This window comes from Sinohyriopsis cumingii, chromosome 18 (genome assembly GCF_028554795.1).
Source record: "Sinohyriopsis cumingii isolate HCF-2022 chromosome 18, ASM2855479v2, whole genome shotgun sequence".
Taxonomy (NCBI): domain Eukaryota; kingdom Metazoa; phylum Mollusca; class Bivalvia; order Unionida; family Unionidae; genus Sinohyriopsis; species Sinohyriopsis cumingii.
The window spans coordinates 81,233,731-81,254,018 of record NC_142978.1 but is presented as its reverse complement, the minus strand read 5'-3'; the positions used below and the strand labels follow the sequence as shown (position 1 = coordinate 81,254,018).

General features: G+C 34.9%; 1 protein-coding gene across 3 annotated transcripts in view; it reads left to right on the top strand.

Moving 5' to 3' along the window:
- The window catches only part of LOC149777150 (uncharacterized), a 228,279-nt gene that overhangs the window by 33,000 nt on the left and 174,991 nt on the right, over positions 1-20,288 (top strand). The window contains exon 2 of one of the 3 annotated variants that reach the window (XM_089941846.1): positions 15,436-15,799. The exons of the other annotated variants lie outside the window; for them this stretch is intronic. The gene's annotated coding sequence lies outside the window, so the exon portion shown is untranslated. The remainder of the gene's footprint in view (positions 1-15,435; positions 15,800-20,288) is intronic. 3 annotated transcript variants of the gene reach the window in all.

Below are 20,288 nucleotides of genomic sequence, written 5' to 3'. Positions count from 1 at the left end.
AAGCTGGGTATAAATCAGGAAAATCTTTTTCAATAGGATCGACTTTCTGATCCAAACATGGATTGTCAGTTACAAGTGGATTAACCACAACCTTATCTCCAGCTAGGCCATTGCCTGGTAATAAACAAATGCTCTCAGAGGGTAAAGCACACACTGTTCCGACTCTCACGGGTCCTGAGACTAAGTCTGATAACAAATTTACACAACGGAGAGGAACATTAACAAAGCCACATTCTACTCCCTGAATAAGAACACTCTCATTAGAAGAAAACTTCTCAGAAAAAGGCAAAGTACCTGCTAATACAATATTCTGTGTCCCTTAACATTTTAATAGGGATAGGACTGACCGAAACACTCATGAGTGATATAGAAAACTTCGACATGAATGGTTCGTGATTCTCCATAATAAAATCAGACGGGTTTATTAGACCCAACAAATGTATTGCTTTCAGTACATGACCGTGACCTTGACCTCTTAGAAATAAGATCATTTAGAATTGGTCTGTCTTGATTCTGATACTTACTTTTCAATTTGTAGATAAATTAATTGTCAAACATGCATCTGTGACTGTCAAAGAATTTCCGAATTGTTGCTAAAAGTTCTTTCCAGGTATCGTTGTAGATGATGAAATCATCGATGTAAGCATCACAATTGTCTAGACCAGAGGTAATCATATTCATGAAACGTTGAAACGTAATTGGCGACCCTTTCATCCCAAACGGCATTACTTTATATTGGTAAAGTCCATCTGGAGTCACGAATGCCGAAATTCCCTTTGCTCCTTCCGTTAGTGGAATCTGCCAAAATCCTTTCAGAAGGTCAAATTTGGTGACATACTTGGCATTCACAATCTTATCAATACAGTCATCGATGATTCGTAATGAGAATGAATCTGTTTTTGTCACACTATTCACCTTCCTATAATCAGTACACATACGGAATGTTTTGTCTGGTTTTGGAACAAGTATGCATGGTGAACTACACTCACTTTTACTGGGTTCTATAAAATCATTCTCCAGCAAATATTGAATTTCCTTTTTCAAGTATTCCTGTTTGAGAGGGTTCATCCAGTGCGGGTGTTGTTTCACAGGTTTGGAATTTACAATTTCAACGTCTTGGAAAATTTTGTTTGTCCTTGTAGGAACATCTGGAAATAAGAGCTCATATTTAAATAACACTGTTTAAGTTCATTTCTTTCTTGCTCTTGAAAATGGGAAAGTTTCTGGTCAAGATCTTTCATAATTTCTGAATTCCGAATATTTGCCACTCCAATATCAGTAGAATCTGATGATGTACCTTCACTTAAATCTTCACTGAGTGGGATAGGTACAACTAAATTAATTGCATGTTTAACCTGGCTATCCCTTTCAATATACTGGTTCTCCCATAATTTATTTAGATCCCAGGAGCACTAAAATTATAATTTAACTCATTCATTTTCTTCTTAACCTTGTAAGGGCCTTAATATCGAATCTGAAGAATTTTTTTTAAAAAAAATGAACAATAGAGACAGAACTCAGTTATTACCAAACTCAAAACTTCTCTCCACTATAGTTCTGTCAAACAATAACTTCACTTCTGACTTGAATTGCTGAATGCCAGATTCCAGCAATATGGGCTGGAACGTTCCAGACCTAACATTTAACCACTGACCCGATTGAATAGAGTTGGAATGGCCAATTTGAGTAAAACACTTTATCAAAGCTTTTCCTATTATTTTAGATTTTATATTCCTCAAGAGCATTGCCTCTGGAAACCTTATTGATGCACACTTAATGGTCAACAGGTATTAGTTACCTGCTTGGTCTTAGGTAAGGGACCAACACAGTCTACCAGAATTCTACTGGATGGTTCGTCAAAGGCAGGAACAGGTTGTTGATGAGCCTTGGGAATTTTTTAATTTAGTTTTCCTACCATTTGACAGATATGACAAGATCTACAGTATTTACAAATATCACTTTTGATTTTTGGCCAATAAAAGTGAGTTAAGATCTTGTGATGAGTTTTATTGATCCCTAAATGACCGGCCAATGGATTTTCATGGGCCAGACTAAGTATTTCCTGTCAATAAGGTTTTGGAACTACAATTTGATAGTCCATTGACCATTCGTCATCGAGAGGTACCTCGGCAGGTCTCCATTTGCTCATAAGAATTCCATTTTTAATGAAATAACAAACAGGAACTTCACTAGCTTCAGTTTCACTAATGGTCTTCTGAAACAAACAGGAGATCTCAGGATCTTTTTCCTATTCGACGACAAGTGATTGTCGTTTATCACCCTGACTAGAATAAAGAGAATGAGTCGTTAAAAGAGGATCACTGTGATCAATACATTCTGATTGATCAAAACAAGGAGTGAAAGTGACCTCATCAAAAGCCTGACCAATGCATGTGTCAGCTAAAGAAATACTTTCCTTATCAACATCATTCTCAAGAGCTTTTTTGCCATAGCTCTGGTAACTGCACAAGCTGGAAATACATCAAGGATATTTTTTTCAATTGGATCGACTTTCTGATTCAAGCAAGGCTTGTCAGTTACAAGTGGATTAACCACAACCTTGTATCCAGGTAGGTCGTTGCCTAGTAATAAATGAATGCCCTCCACGGGTAAAATAGGGACCGTTCCGACTGTCACGGATCCTGAGACTATGTCTGATGACAAATGTACACAATGTAGAGAGACATTAACAAAGCCGACTTCTACTCCCTGAATAAGGACACTCTCATTAGAAGAAGACTTCTCAGAAAAAGGCAAAGTACCTGACAATTAAAGACTCTGAGAAGCTTCTGTGTCCCTTAACATTTTAACAGGGATATGATTGGCCGAATCACCCAAGAGTGATATGGAACCCTTCGATATGAATGGTTCATAATTCTCCATAATCAAATCAGACTTGGGTTTATTAAACCCAACCAATGTATTGCTTTCAAAACATTGCCGTGACATTGACCTCTTATAAATAACAGCATTTGGAATAGGTCTGTCTTGATTCTGATGCCTATTTTTCAATTTGTAGCAATCAGAAATAACGTATTCTTTTTTCTTGCCTTAGGTACACGTAGGAAGAGACAAGGAACTTGAATCAAGCTTCTCTGAAATTTGATTTTTAGAAGTTGTGCGAGTTTGAGTTTTAGAAGGGCTTGTATTAGGCTGAAATACTTTTCTGTCAAAAGACTGTTGAGTAGAAGTCTTATTTACAAAAAGAATTTTATGAGTTAAAGAATATTCATCAGCAGCACGAGCCGCATTTTCCAAGGTTTCAATCTTATGATCGTCAAGATAAGACTTAATATCGCCATGGACACAGTTTTGAAATTTTCAAGTAATATAATTTGTTTAAGACTTTCATAATCTTGTTCAACTTTCTTGGCTAAGCACCATCTATCAAATAACTGCTATTTTTCTCTAGCAAATTCGACATGAGTTTGTCTAGCTTCCTTTCTATAGTTTCTGAATTTTTGCCGATAAGCTTCAGGGACTAACTCATAACCCCCTAGGATGCATTCTTTAACTACATCATAGTTACCACTTTGCTGAACTGAAGTGAATTGTAAATATCACTTGCCTTGCCAGTGAGTACACATAATAATAACTGAGTCCAATACTCCCTTGGACATTTAAAATTTTCAGCAACTTTTTCAAAACAAGTACAATATTTGTCTACTTCTTTTTCTCTGAAAGAGGACATCAATCTAATATTCTTTGTAAGGTCAAAACTTAAATTTGGATTTGAAGTATGAACGTGCTGTTCATTTGCCAGTTCCTTTTCCTTCATTTTACATTGGTATTCTCTCTCTTTCTCTCTTTCTTCCATTTGCATTTCTTCTTTTTGTAACTGCATTTGTCTTTCTTTCTCTCTTTCTTCCTTATCTAACTGCATTTGCATCTGTTTCTCTTTCTCTCTTTCCTGTCTCTCTCTCTCTCTCCTCTTTCTCAAATTGTAACTTTATTTGTTCTTTTTGTAATAACATGATTTTTCTTTCTCCAATTTCATTCGTTCTTTCTATTTCTTCAAATCATTTGTTCTTTTTGTAATAACATTTGTTCTTTTTCTTTCTCCAATTCTTTTTGTAACAACATTTGTTCTTTTTCTTTCTCCAATTTCATTTGTTCTTTTTCTTTATTCAACTGTAAGTTCCAGCTTCCTCGACTCCATTTCCAGTTTGTATTTTAATTCTAATTCCTTCATTTTTGTGTCATAGTCTGACACAGACTTACTAACTGAAATCAAAGCACTTTTATTCAAAACATTTTTGTCTACCAAATACTGAACCAAACTATTTCTTATTTCCTGTTTCGTTAAGGAAGCCTTTACTTCAGAAAGGTCTAATTGTTATTGGGTATCATTTGAAAGAACGATTTCTACTCTTGATGACATTTTAGAAAAAGCCTGCCAATTTCATTAAGATTTCAAAAACATTGGGAATTCAAATTTCAAAAAACAAAGTTTTATGAAATATTCTATCCTAAATTCAAAATTATCCTTAGGACGAGCGCCCAATTTCTTATGTCACTTGTTTAGGCTCGAAAAAACAGTAACACAAGAAAGAGTGAAAATGAATAACTTTTTAAAAATACAATACTTTATTTCCCTGGAAAAATTCTGTAAAACTGAAAAAAATTTGAACTTATGGTTTTGGAGAATCAAATCCAAAAATGATCCAAAAATAATTCGAGAATAAAATTTTAGTAGTCCTAATAACAAAATGTTCTACTGATTTCACGTTCGAATGCCGACGAAGAATCCAAGATGGAAGACGACGACGTATACTACAATATGTAGTGTTGAAGTCTACAGTTCCTTGTATAAATAAGAATTATCACTCTGGTTTCTGATAGCTGAATAAATTTTATAAACAAAACCTGTCCTTGTTCTACAATATTACATGAGCACACGTATTTTCCAGAAAAATAACATAATTAATCCTTTTGAATCCAAGTAATTTGAAAAAACTCGAAACCAAGTAATTTGAAATAACTCCAAACAACACAACATACAACGAACAGTTTAACGGAACAACTTCTACTGAGATTAATGCTCAAAAACATGGGTTATATGGACTTTCTAAAACGTAAACAAGGGTCACGTGATCATCTTCTAGAAGTTTATAGAAGCAAGTACTTGTTACCGCTCATTTTAACCCAGTGTGACCCTGACGAAAACCAATCATTTTTACTCTAAAAAAATAAAATTGTTTATATCTTAAAGACAAGGTCCCTTCATGACCTTGGAAACAAACAATCATTTTAAAATTAAAAAGAACTTGTTTACGAAGGTTGCTACACATTCTGAAACAAGGTCAGGATTTAGATCAACACCTGGTGTTTATAAACTAACAATCGAGGTCAAACTATTTTCTAAAAAGTATATCATCTCTAGTGAACAAATTTACATTACAAAATCATGTAATAAAAAATAAAATATTTAAAACTGACAAAAAATTAAATTGAAATAAATATATATTAAATGAGATATAATTAAATCAAATATACATGACACTATTTCTCTCTGTCTCTCTCTCTCTCTCTCTCTCTCTCTGATCAGAGATAATTCACTAAACTACTTCTATACTGCAAACAGCTGCACGTTTAATAAGTCAGAATCATGTTTCACTACAATCATATTTCAAACATTCTTTAAAGTTTTTTTTAATAATCTTTAATGTGACAAAGAGCAGCTGAATAATTAGAAGCTAAGGGTGCTATATTTATATGTTTAAAATTCTTGAACCAATTTATAATTTTTTTAAAATTTCATAATGGTAATAATTACAATAAATAAAAGTATAATCTCCTGTAACATTATGTATTTTGTCTCTGATTACTTCCACTTTTAGAGACAAAAGTTTAAAAGGATGCAAACCAGTTTTAAGCTTTTTTTAATAAACATATTCAATGCAAATTAAGTACTGGAAAACAATCGTATAATAAATATAGTACTTCTAATTGCAAGTAAACATTTTTATCATGATACAAACATGATTTTCCACAATTTGATTATTTCGGCTTTTGTGATAAAATATCTTCCACAATGACGATTTTGACAAAAATAAGAAAACCTTGAGGAATGCTTAATTTTGAAAATGTCATTTTACCTATAAACTTTTTTTCATGTGCTATTGATGTTGCTCTAAAATATACTATTTTCGCCAGAGCTTATGTACAATAGTATCACAAGAAAGGATAAAAGGCTGTGAGGTGCGTCAAAATGGGTGACGTACAATACGATCCTTACAACTAGGGGTCGTCTGATGAAAGCTCGTTAAGAAGAGTACGAGGGAAAATATCATTGTTATTTCTGATTCTTACTTTGCTAAAATAACTGATGTTTCCAAAGTTATGAGAGATATCACGAAGAAGTATATTTCTTAAACGGTGAAAGTAAATACTTAAGTGCGTCGAAACTGGGCTTGAAAAAGATGGACCACCCTGCGGTAATGTATGCGTCTTTATTTTCGTAAGGTGCTATAAATCACTTAGATCTTCCAGAAAGCAAATGGTTTTAGAGTTCAATTAAAATTTCGTTGCTAACGTACGCCTTAAAAAAGGGACTGAAAGAGTTACAATGTTTATCGACACAAAATGAAAGCTGTACAGCTCCTTTGGGAGCATTTATTATTTCTGGCAAAAGAAACACTTTAGAAGTTTAGAGCGCCGTCTGTTGTCATAATGGCATGCTATTCTATAGTATGCCATTATGACAACAGATGGCGACACGAGCAGAATTTTGAGAGACATGTATGTATGTATATATGTATGTATGTGTGTATGCATGCATGCATGCATGCATGCATGTATTATTATTATTATTATTATTATTTAGAACATCTGTACAGCTCATTACAGTTTTTATTTATTTTTAAAATTTATTTATCGTTCTCGACGCGTCTGTCTCTGTCTCTATCTCTCAAAATTCTGCCGTGACGACCAGACCTAACCGCAGTTCCGTCTTAAGTATTAGTCAGTTCCTAGGCATATATATTCCTCGCTAGAAAGTTTCCAGTGGTTGTCCTTGTCTTTGGAGGGTGATGCTGCTTTCCAAGCATGCGTCAGCAATTTAAAAATAAGGTCAATAATAGATGTATGCATAGGTGTTCTGTTCTGACAGGGATTAATACTAAAAAAATGAGTGCAATGATGGATTTAATGTCATGGGTCAAATTAAGAGTTTTTAGTTGCTATCTACATACCAAAAGTCAGTCGAAATAAATTGTACTAATTACTTGCGAGCGTCCGATAAGTTATAACTGATGCAGAGGTAAACACGGCGTAAAACTTCAGCATGGAATACGGCCCGAAAACGTTGGTCTCCGCTATCAGAAGAAAAGAAAGCGGAGACCCGTTTGTTGGTCTACCATACGACAAACTATAGAATCATTTCAGTACTTGGCAAACTGCAAAATACAATGACGCAGATGGAAAGAAGATCTTAGCACTTGCAAGGAGCCTTTTACAGCTTGCATCAATGAAGAATAGAAAATTCATGACTAGAATTATGAATGTAACACTTGCAAGCAGCCATTTAAAATAATGCAGAAGGAAAGTAGCACTTGCAACTGCAAACTTGCAAACTGCCACGTACAATTTGCATCAATGAAGAATACAATATACATGGACAGAATTATGAAAGTAGCACTTGTAAGCAGCCGTTTACAATCATGCATCAAGGAAGATTCGAAAATACACGCAAAGAATTATGGCGGTAATCGCCCTCCATAGCTGCTAGTATCATTTTTATAAGTCTTTGATATGTCTCGAACGGGGTTCAAAACGCGACCACCCGCATCCAAGGTGGACGAACAAATCACTTAGGCCACCTGAGTGGTCAAAAACTTTTAATGATAATAATAATCATGATGAGTAATTCACCTAGAGACCTTCACGAGTTAATATAATCTCTCGCGAGACATTTGGAACAGAATAGCCCTCGAATTTGACAGTACGATACGCGATATTCAGGTGCAAATTTAGGAAACCAGTCTACCATGCATTTTCAAACATGTAATGGAGATCGCTTTATCGGAACTTTGAAAAATTCAACTACGTTGGTATTCAGTTAGTGATACAAAGGATGATGTTATTTCAGAAATTGTCACAAACAGTCTGGTCCGATGGACTACAGACTGGAAATATCGGCAGGCCTGTGTCAGAAATTTCTAGGACCCAGACCTAGGATTACCGCTCTGTGAGAGCGTTCGTTATTGAGCCAATGATATAAATGAAAATATCTAGTACAAAAACAACCATGAAGTATAGTTAAGAACGAATTGCAATCTTTTTTTTTTTTTGATCCACCTTAGTCTCCTGTAACAATTTATGTTCAGATAATAATCTTAAAAAATGTTTTGGGGTGGTAATAACATTTGGTCGTAGATGCTATCATGTGGCAATGTTACTGGTTGCAATGAAAATGTAGACGATGTAAAAATTATCGCTTCAAGAAAGCATATAATATGTGGCATGTGTCAGTCAGGTACACGACATTGGCAGATCTATTCTTTGTGCCGATAAAAGAAACTATAAATATACAGAGGAGTTGAATGACACGCAGTGAAGGAAGGATCAACGACAAGATAAAAATATTAAGAAAATATACGGTTCATTGTTCTCCGTTGTCTATCTTCCATTGACAGTCTGTATCAACATTGCACGCGTATACTTACTGACATAAAATGTGCGCTGTTCTTCTTTCTTATCCCTATCCCGGCAGGGAATGGGGTTTCTTTCGGCTCACTGGTTAGCAAGCCCGTTTCACGACCAGAAAAGAAACATTTGTTCAAACAAGATAGTATTTCATTTAAGCAAGATCTTATCTAGTTTAAACATGAGGCTATCTTGTTTTAAAAAGATGTTCTCTTTAAACAAGGTTTTACCTTGTTTATAGAAAAGTTTAACAAGATATGAAAAAACTAGTGTAAACAGACGTGCACGATACGGTAACAATCTTACAGGAACCAGGCGTGTGTTCGATGTGGTGACTGGCACGCAGTAAACATTTGCGTTTGATAGAATAACTGGCATGAGTGGTAAATAAAAAAATAAAGGTTTGATTCTGTTCTGTCCGAACGTTACACGATAAATGTTATTGTAAAGCGAGTGTGATGCATTTTGTCACCTCAATGAAAAAAAATGCAACCACAGAAATATATTTCTTCACATTTAGAATTTCCAACATATTTTACACGTAAATTCTTTTCATAAAACAACGACATTTTAAAGGCGTATTTAATCATCACAGTATTGGATAATCTAATAGATCCGTCAAACGTGTTTCAATTTAAATGTCAATGCCCGTAGCTCAGCCATGTTTAATACCCGGTCTTTACGTCTGTTCTGGGGTAAAGTAATGCATTGGCCGTGTTCTGTCGAGTATTCATTGGAAAACTATATATATATATATATATATATATATATATATATATATATATATATATATATATATATATATATATATATATATATATACCTGTCTCTGTGTGTGTATGTGTGTGTGTGTGTGTGATTTGGATTTTTAACGTAGCTTTAAAAAATCATTCAGTCATATCGCTACGATGTCTGCAGTGTGGCAGTTTTTAGTGATGTCTAGCACTGGGGCATCATGTCGCAGACATGTAGCGTGATGTTCCACCCAGTCACATTATCCTGACACCAGGCCGACCAGTCCTAACGCTAGCCTCAAAATGCTGAGCGCCAAGCGAGGAAGCTGTTAGTACCATTTTTGTAAGTCTCTGGTACCCATGACCTCCCGCATCCGCATATATATATATATATATATATATATATATATATATATATATATATATATATATATATATATATATATATATATATATATATTAAAGCGTTGGTATAAAGCAAATTGATATACCAATACTACTGGTATATCAAATCGTGATCCACCCATGGCGCAATAATACGAATATATAAACATTCTTTCAACTGCAGTCCCATATATCAATGATGAATTTCTACTCATTCATTAATCATAAATGACATATGAAAATAACCATGAAAAGTATTAATAGTCCTTGTTTTCTAAATGAAATTAAAATGGTACACAATTTCATCGGAATCCTTTTTTGTTGTTGTCCATTCCCAACGTCCTTCTCGTGTGTAAGGGACAAAAAAGAAAGCGAAAATATGGAGTGATAGAGAAAAACATACGGCGCCGGACGAAAACATTAAAACTAAAGTTGTACCAAGTAACCTACAGTAAACTGGTTCGTCGTAACGGTATGTTTACGCTTTCCTTGGGATCTATCTACAGTGTTCATTATATCAATGATACACAGTTGCAATCGCCAGTCGACACTAGGCATACATGTTAAATTTATCAGTTACGAGCATACACATACAAATTATGTAGTTAATGCTGTGTTGTTGTCGATTCCTAAACCTATTATAATGTTCTAAAACTCGATTATTAATTACAAAATATGAAAATGTCCAAATGGTCGCCCCCGTCTCTCTGTCTCCCTCTCTCTCTCTCTCTCTCTCTCTCTCTCTCTTCGTAGTTAGATACGGGCGAAAAGTCATGGGACCTACGAATGATGGTAAAGTTTAGTCAAACCGTCCAAAGAAGAGAGAGTTGTTGTTGTTGTTGTTGTAATGGGGTTTAACGCCATTTTTCAGCACAAGATAGGCTATACATGGCGGCCAGTATTAATGGTGGAGGAAGAACCCGAAGAAGAGAGAGAGAGAGAGAGCGTCACTAAAGGGGTACAGCATCCGAGTGGGTGGCACGAAAGTGATTGTCTATACAATTTTTGAATTTTTGTGCAGGAAGGAGGTCCATCGGGGTTATACCATGAGTTGCCGCACGGAGTGACGCCAACCCTAGTGACGCCACTGAGAGACAGACAGACAGACAGAGACAAAGACAGACAAACAGACAGACAGACAGAATTTTACAGTCTTTAGAAATGTTCATTAAAGGAGAATAATTACTTAGATGAACTGTCAATATATTAAAATATTTTAAATTATCTCTTGTTGGTTCGTCATTTCGCTTAGTTTCTATTCCACACAAATTGACATACGCCAGTACGTGAATGCCTGGCAGTTCAGGTTCAGTGTACAAGAAGCTAACCGTGTTTGTCGTGCACTACTTTCTTCATAAAAACCATATTTGATGTTTAAATCATGAGTGTGTCTTATATTGATTTAATAAATGTGAATAAAATAGAAACTAAAAAAGAAAACAATCAACTTATCAATTTGCATATGTGATTGTGAACATCAAGAAAAATCGTAGAACTATATTTTGTAGCGGGCAACACTCGCAGGGATGTGAGGAGGTCATTCACTCGGTCAATACACAGTTACCAGGAGCAAAATATAACTTCATTCAAAGTACAAATATGTGCATTTGTATGTGATATAAATAAAATATATGTATAGTATGTACATTGTATCTATAATTTCTCTCCCATGCGACAGAGAAACCTAGCTGTTTTGCTAACCTTACGTTTCTTATCTCAGTCTAGTCATCTCAGACCAGTCGTCTGTCAAGGTGCCCACGCGCACATAACTACTTTTAAAAAAAGAAACCCTTGTTGTCTTCTGCTGTGCCTGACGTAGTTGTTCTAAGATCAAACAACAGCAGCAACAACAATATTTAATAAATACATAGTAACTTAAGGTCAATCCATCTTTGAGAACAAACCATACAAAAACATTTCGAGAGAGACAAAGACACACACGCATACTATGTCGAGCTTTTTGGTATTATGCTAGTTTTTTTCCACACAGCATGGTCAGTTTTATCCTATATGCAGGACTAGCTCAGTACATTTTCAGGGCAGCGTCATTAAATGTAACTAAAGCTACCTAACTAGTTTTAAATACTTCGTGTGAAACAAATTATATACTGTTAGCCACATTTAATGACGCTGACATGAAAACTGACTGTGCTACAGATATAATAAAATTCTCAATGCTGGTGAAATGAACATTGACAGAAAACACTGATCCATGCACATAGACTATATACCTATACAATTCATAGCATCCCAACTCTCTTAACAACTACAGAAAACTTAGAAACAGCCAGAAATGTTGTTATGTCAAGCATGCTTAATTCAAATTTTGTTAAGCATCTCCACTTTGCCCCAGTTGAATGAAAAATATACCTACAATATTCTCAGGGGTTCGTTACAAAGAAAGTTAGGAGTCTAACCTGTAACAATATAACACAAGGGAAGACACGAGTCAGCGCCCCTTGGTAGTTCCAACCCTGCTAGTTTATCCTAATTGCGTCTGCTAATTTCCAACTTAAGCCAGCTGTAGTCAAGAATAGTTCAATTTTCAAAACAGCTCAACACACTTCGTTCAGTTTGTGAGATATTGGAGAAAATGCAAGAATTGTTCGTCGATTTTGACGTCTGGACAAGAATTGTTCCGGCAGTGCCGTTTGCATTTGGATAGTCTTGGACTTCACCATTGACCAAAAGGAGAGATCAGAACAACCTCAAGTCCGCAGTTAATATCGTTAATGTTTATTCTGATGCGTTTTAATTTTGGTGGCAAAAACAGATATTGATTTTGGTAAATTTTGATATTGAACATATTTTAACATTTTGATAATTAGCATTATCTACGCTACTATGTTTATTTTGCCATGGCCCAATAACATTATCCATTTATTTCTTTGCTATCGTCTTTCTGTATTTAGCGTTGAACTACAGACTCCTAGTCTGGGTCCAAAACCACAACATCTCGTAGTATATCATTGATACAGCGTACATACTATACATCTGTTATATATATATATATATATATATATATATATATATATATATATATATATATATATATATATATATATATATATATATATATATATATATATATATATATATATGTGTGTGTGTGTGTGTGTGTGTGTGTGTGTGAGAGAGAGAGAGAGAGAGAGAGAGAGAGAGAATTTGCTCAAATTAACACAGGAAGCGTGGTTAAAACGTGTTTGCTGGATTACCAATCAATACACAGCTTGGTTCAAACGTACATACTGGATGACCAATCAACACAGAGTGGGATGGGGTGGGTGGTGACTATCTACAGGATTGTTTATATCGTTCATCTCTCTGCTGGTCGATTAGTCTGTCGATTTTACCATCATAAATTCAGAGAGAGGTATGTAGAGAGGAGAGAGAGAGAGAACTGATATGGTGACTGTGCAACTGATACAGACTGAGAGATTGAGGGGAAGGAAACCTTTAGACACATTGAAATATTTAAAAATTATCTGTTCTAGAACCTTATAACTTTTGTCTTTAAAATAAAAAGAAAGCATTCAATAAATTACGGTATGTGCATGCCAAGAAATTTCCTTTCCGCCATTTCGTCTCCGCGGGCTATTACAACATTGTATTATTATCGTGCACCAATGAAGAGAAAATCCCATGTAAAGTGTACACATGTTTCTCGTGGTTACCTGGTGTGTTAAAATTCAAGGTATTCATCAGGCTCATTTTTTATTTTTATTTTCTTTCCCTCTATAGATTTCAACCTATTGTTTTGTCTTATGACACTTGAGAGAGAGAGAGAGAGAGAGAGAGAGAGAGGAGAGTGAGAGAGAGAGAGACGGAGGGGGGGGGGCGACTTTCGATGAAACTGTGTAACGTTTAATTCAATACATAGACGAAACTACATATGTGTTTTGTTCTGAGTCTGTGGAAAGAATGAGTTTGATACGGCGTAGGAATGTTTATGCCGTCAGACCGAAATGTATGTTCCTGCGACATATAAAACGAGTTCTTTTCCTCAGTTCGTATGTATTATAGACACCCTTTTTATTCATCTATTCTTTTTAAATTTTGTAATGTATACTCCTAAAAACATAATTAGGCATTTTGTACGTTTTATGAAAGATAGTGTGCAACCCTCACGTATATAACCGGGCCTCTTTCGAACAATATTCAGTTTGATATATTTTAACAAGAAAATTGTAAACAATAATGCAATATCGTTCTGTTTTCTTCTGTTTACTTTTACTTAAACTGTCTCAAGAATTTAAAATGTAAACATACAGTTCCCTTTGTGTACCCCAGCGATAAAAGAAAATGTCAGCAACATTTTAACAAGAAGTTATTTGTCTAAATCTGCGTCACAATCAAAACAGCTGCTGCTCTGTGTGAAACGTCCACTTTTATGTGCAATTTGTCAGTGTTATCCTCAGATTATTGCTACACAAATTCGATTCCTCAGTATTATTAATACACAAATTGAAAGTCCCGCCACTTAAATTTACTCCTTGAATTTATCATTTATATATTTGTCAGATCATGACGTCACACTGAATTCATAGTGATGTAACCAAATGCATGATGGTCGAGAGAGTAAAATCGGACCGTTAGCCTTCAATATTTGCTAATATGAGAGCATTTCGAGAAAATGAATCCAACGTTACTGTTGCGCATTTTTAATATCAAAATAAAGGACAATCATTAAATGATTCATATATATTGTGTGCATGCAGGAATTTATCAACTCGCTTTTATATATACCTATCAAATACTAAAATGTAAAAGGTTTCCCAACAATGGGCACCACCGAAATGCACAAGTATAAAACCGAAGATACTCAAAATGAATCTTTTAGATGCCTACATGTTCAAACCGATAAACTTTGTGCCGCTTGATCTTGTCTTGAGATAACAATTAAAATGATGAAAAGCAGACATACTTCACGCAGTTGATGGTCATAAATGCATATGAGCAAATGAGAATCCCAACAGAGGGAAATCAAAACCTAAAAAAAAAATAATAGAGATTCCCTTTTATTCATCAAAAGTGAGGGCCCGTCAGTGGTGCAAGTGGATTTTTTTAAAACTCTTACCGCTAATTTACCGACCCCACCACCCGTCTTACCTTTACGGCCCTACCTGTAACACAGGTTCCGTAAAGGATATGTCTATAATAAATTACTTTGTTCCCATAGTTTCAGGTTAAGGTTCACTATTCTTAAACTTGCAAACTTTCTTATTTACAAATTATGTTAATACAAACGCAAGTTACAGTCCTAACTCGAGCGAAACGCTGATAGGAAGAGAAAACCAGAATACATACGAAGTTACGTTTCTCCATCGCTAGACTTTGAAATTCACATACGTCTCATGGTGATTCGACCCCCACCCCAGTGTCCCCAATTTGTCATCAGAGTTTGGCCGATTTTGACTAGTAAACATGAAAGATACCAACAAATTATATAAGGACAAAGCCTATATAAAATAAATATGGTTGCATGGGATTGTTTTGCCACCGGTTAAAGTCACCCCTTTGTGATGTTTGAATGTATTTATATGAATTAATAAAGTCAGTGAAATTTACTGCGGAAATTTATATATAGTTTCTAAAGATATTAATGAACAGTGTTCTGATAGAATTATCTTTCATTTCATTCTCAATTACAACTCATTATTGATTACTCCAGCTCGTCCACTCCTCCTGTTCATCCTCACCAGCTCGCCCTGGTATTACTCCAGCTCAACCTACGACTACTCTTGCTGACCCTGCGATTACTCCAGTTCGCTTTACGATATCTCCAGCTCGCCTTCTTCAGCTCACACTACGATTACTCGAGTTCATACTACGATCACTCCAGCTCACCCTACGATTACTCCAGTTCATGCTACGGTCACTCCAGCTCTGGCTACGATTACTTCAGCTCACCCTACGATCTCTCAAGCTCGCTTTCTACAGCTCACCCTACGATATCTCCAGGTTAACCTACGACCCCGCCAGCTCATCCAATATGAAATTTTTGGCGCGTCATAAGATTCCTACGCAATATAAATGTAAGTGCACATCCATGTCCTAATAATATATCAGATACATAGCTCTGCAACACAACTACGCATTTAATAATGTGGAATCATATCATAGAAATTTCTTGTCTGGATTTACCAGTTAAATCGCCGGCCTAGTCAATGACTAAAAATAGATGATGAATATTTTCTTTCGCGCAAGATTATACAAGCAATGTACGTCAGAACTTGATACAAGTAATGTAAGAGAGATGTTGCAGTTTGTGCCGACCTTTTTAACAAGATCATCTCAACATGCATCAAAATTGTCAGGCATACATGAAATACTCGTCTACATTACATCATTCTAGCAATAAATATAAGATGCTACCTATTATTAGCAATTTGGCTGCATTCCTACTATTGACAAAACCAGCTCAAATATTTTTATTTAGAGTCGGTACATCCTAAAACTACGGGAAACACAAGTGCCGAGTATAAAACGTACATTAATCGAGAACCGAATAGTTCACAGTACACAACAAACACGTAAAGCACAGATTAAATATTCACAGTACACAACAAACACGTAAAGCACAGATTAAATATTCACAGTACACAACAAACATACAAAGCACAGATTAAATATTCACATTACACAACAAACACGTAAAGCACAGATTAAATATTCACAGTATACAACAAACACGTAAAGCACAGATATAGTCTCACGAGATTAAACAGAATATACAAAGATTAAAATATGTCAGATATTATAAAACATAAAAATCATTCACGTAAATGAAATTCCACTGTAAGTAGTTTTAAGATAAATTTAAATTTAACAGAAAGCCAACGAATTAGAATATTCAGCTGCTAAAAAGCAGACTTACAACAAAATGCAAAGAAAAGCAAAGCAATTTAATTAAATCTTGAATGATTTCAAAACTAAGTGTCGAAACATAGCAAACAAAAAAAAAATGATGAATTTAATACCCAGCATTATCTACACAGTCATCAATCAGCTAATGATTTCAAAACTAAGTGTTGCTACTTTGCAAACAAGAACCACGAATTTCATACCCAGCATTATCTTCACAGTCTTCAATCTCAAGGCATTCTCTTAGACATATTTTTTATAAGCACTGCTTTCGCAGAATTAACCTTTCAAAATAATAATTAATCTTTTGAATCAGTTATACGCGCAGGCATGTCTGGATTCATCTGGTAGGAAGTTCCACAGCTTAGCTGCTAGATAACTTAAAACCGTTTACACCATATCTTGCTGTTAGGAATTTTGGTATATCGAGACTGTTTTGTATCTGATCGAGTATTTGGAGCGTTTTAAAGGAACCAGAACTAAAGTATAACCTGGACCTAAACCAAATGCAATATTCTACCTTTTCTAGAGCCATCTGCCGCAGTCTGAATGAACATAACATATGTTTGTTTTTGCCTTTATCATCACAAAATACTATATCAATCATTGCTTACAAAGTTTAGAGACCTAACTATTTCTCATTTCTTTAAATTTGACTTACCAAAACAATTGCATGGGAATACATTGACTGAAGCTTGCCTAAATAAAATTGAATGATATATTGCCTTCTCACTCTTCTATCACGGAACTTAGTGGCCCCCTTTCATTTTTGAAGCGTTCCAATCACAGAGATGACAATCACCTATCCTGCTTTCGCCTACTTGTGTTTGACATTTTGTGCGTGTATATATATATATATATATATATATATATATATATATATATATATATATATATATATATATATATATATATATATATATATGCAAGCAAGTGTTTATGCTTAACATTCACACTTTCGTTCTCGCTTACGTTCATACAGTGTTCAGTATGCTTATTTAACAGATTCGTTTTTGATATTCTAGGATTTGGCTTTATGAAAAGTATTGCAAGTTTTGAACTGAATTAAAAAAGTTACTCACCTTTTCGAAATATGAGTTGTCGCCATTTCTGTAATCATGCATATAAGGTGTTTCCAGTGCTTTCGCCAAACATATTTGTTTGTCAAAGATAAACATAAAGTTAAAATTAATTTAGGTACTATTGAACACGTTTTTAATCAAAACGTAATTTAAAGAAGCAATAAACTTCCAAGATTTTGGCTAAATTATGATATCACTATAATAAAATATCTTATTTCTTGAGAACAAAAATCAATAATTACCTATTACGTTTTACCGTTTTCTTTACTTCTCTCTCTCTCTCTCTCTCTCTCTCTCTCTCTCTCTCTCTTAATTGATCGATCGACAACATAGATCTGCCTATCATGTGAGAACACATGCCTTCCTTTGATCATATACCTGCTGCACTACTGCCCCCAAATCGGGAGCACAGATAGGTCAAGAGAATCAAATGTCGGATCAAAGATAATTTTATTGCACAGATAAAGGCACACACTGCACCTGTTTATATTTAAAAACGAACTCGTCGGTCCTATTTATTTTCAGTATTTCCTCTGTGGGGCCGAATGGGTCAACTCATAGGTTCTATTTATTTTCAGTATTTCCTCTGTGGGGCTGTATGGATCAGTTGGTAGGGATTATTTTTTTTTTAAAAAAAAAATAGTATTTCCTCTGTGGGGATGCATGAGTCAACTCGTTGGTCCTATTTATTTTCAGTCTTTTTTCACTGTGGGTCGTATGGGTAGTCACACTTTGGCATCATTGTTTGCTGTAGTGATGCTATTCAAGCTAAAGAACACATTCGGTTTGCACCTCATCTCAGGACGCGGAGAAACGGAACAACCTTACATCCTCTGTGGCTCAGGTCTCTGAAAGCTCTGTTCTAGGATGAGACAGATTATCATCACATAATCAGAATTAGTTTTGTACTGCATATTTACCGTAAACGCAGTAAGCTATTTTCTAAACTAGAGACATTTTTGTTTAACATGACCTTAGTTGTCAGAGAGTCGTGGTCGTTCTGGAAAAAATGGCTTCATTTTATATTTTCCTCTAAAAGAAAGCTGCCAGACCCTTGACAAATATTTGTATAGATAATGTAATCATACAGTTCTTATAAGTTCTTAAAAGTATATAAATATATATTTCAAGCACGTGAAATTGCCAACATCCTGACTATTAACGTTATTTAGTGTTCAATGTTTTCTTTTAATCCATTCACGATATATCATTGTTGTTCCTAAAGGTTTTCAGTCCTACTGATTAACAAGCTGAAACTATGTTTTCAGACACTAAAATAGAGACTAAGTTTTCAGACATTAAAATAGAGACTTCGTTTTCAAACACTAAAATAGAGACTACGTTTTCAGACACTAAAATAGTGACTATATTTTCAGACACTAAAATAGAGACTATGTTTTCAGACACTAAAATAGTGACTATGTTTTCAGACACTAAAACAGAGACTATGTTTTCAGACACTAAAAGGACCGCTCCAGTGGCCAAATGGTTAGAGCGTCCTTCTCGAATGCGCGAGGTTTCGGTTCGAACCCGGGCCGAGTTATACAAGATTTATTTTTTATAAAATGGTGTTAGGATAATGTGACTGGGTGTGGCATCATGCTACATGTCTGCAGCATGATGTGATAGTGATAGACATTACTAAAACTGCCATGCTGCAGACATCATAGCGATATGACTGAAAAACTGCTAAAGCGATGTTTAACCACCCCCACTTCCCGATCAAATCAGACACTAAAATAGAGACTTTGTTTTCAGACACTAAAACAGAAGCCATGTTTTCAGACACTAAAATAGAGACTTTATTTTCAGACACTAAAACAGAGACTTTATTTTCAGACAGTGAAATGAAGACTATATTTTCAGACACTAAAATATAGACTATGTTTCCAGACACTAAATGATTCTGAGAAGGGCATATTATATGCATCCTTCTGACCGAGATGTTCTTTGACGCACAATTAAGACCTCCAAGACATCATTAGAGAAGCATTTCCATTTTAGCCGAGAGGTGGCAGCCGTTTCCCGTAAACAAGTAATGCGACCTTTAAATTTCCATTTTGTATGGCCACTGATGCTAACATTATAATTTTCTGAAAGGCGAAGCCCTATGAGCCATCCTTTTTGAAGCCAACAAAAGTTTCGGTATTTCAGTTTGTTTTGCTTATTTATTTGATAGTCTTCATAAAGAATGAGACTGGAATCTTATTCAGTCAACGGATGATACAGACAAAGAACTTGAAAAGCCTATGTGCATGTTTTTTATAAGTACATGATAAGTATTAAAATCAGACGTTACTTTCTTTTTGTCCGTTTTTACTTATCGGATGAAGAAAGGAAACTGGTGCAGTTAGGAAAATTTAAAAATTAAAAAGAAATATTCCAACCGTTTGCTATTAGACTATGCCTTGTATTTTCAGTCGTTATGTCTTCACGGCTTTAGATAACCAAGAAAGCGTGTTCTTATGCCCTTAATGACAGAGTGAAAAGACAATAGGTGGTCATTTTTAAACAGTCATTATTTAACTAAATTAAAAAAGATTTATAGTGACATAAACATGTTACATTTTAATAAAGA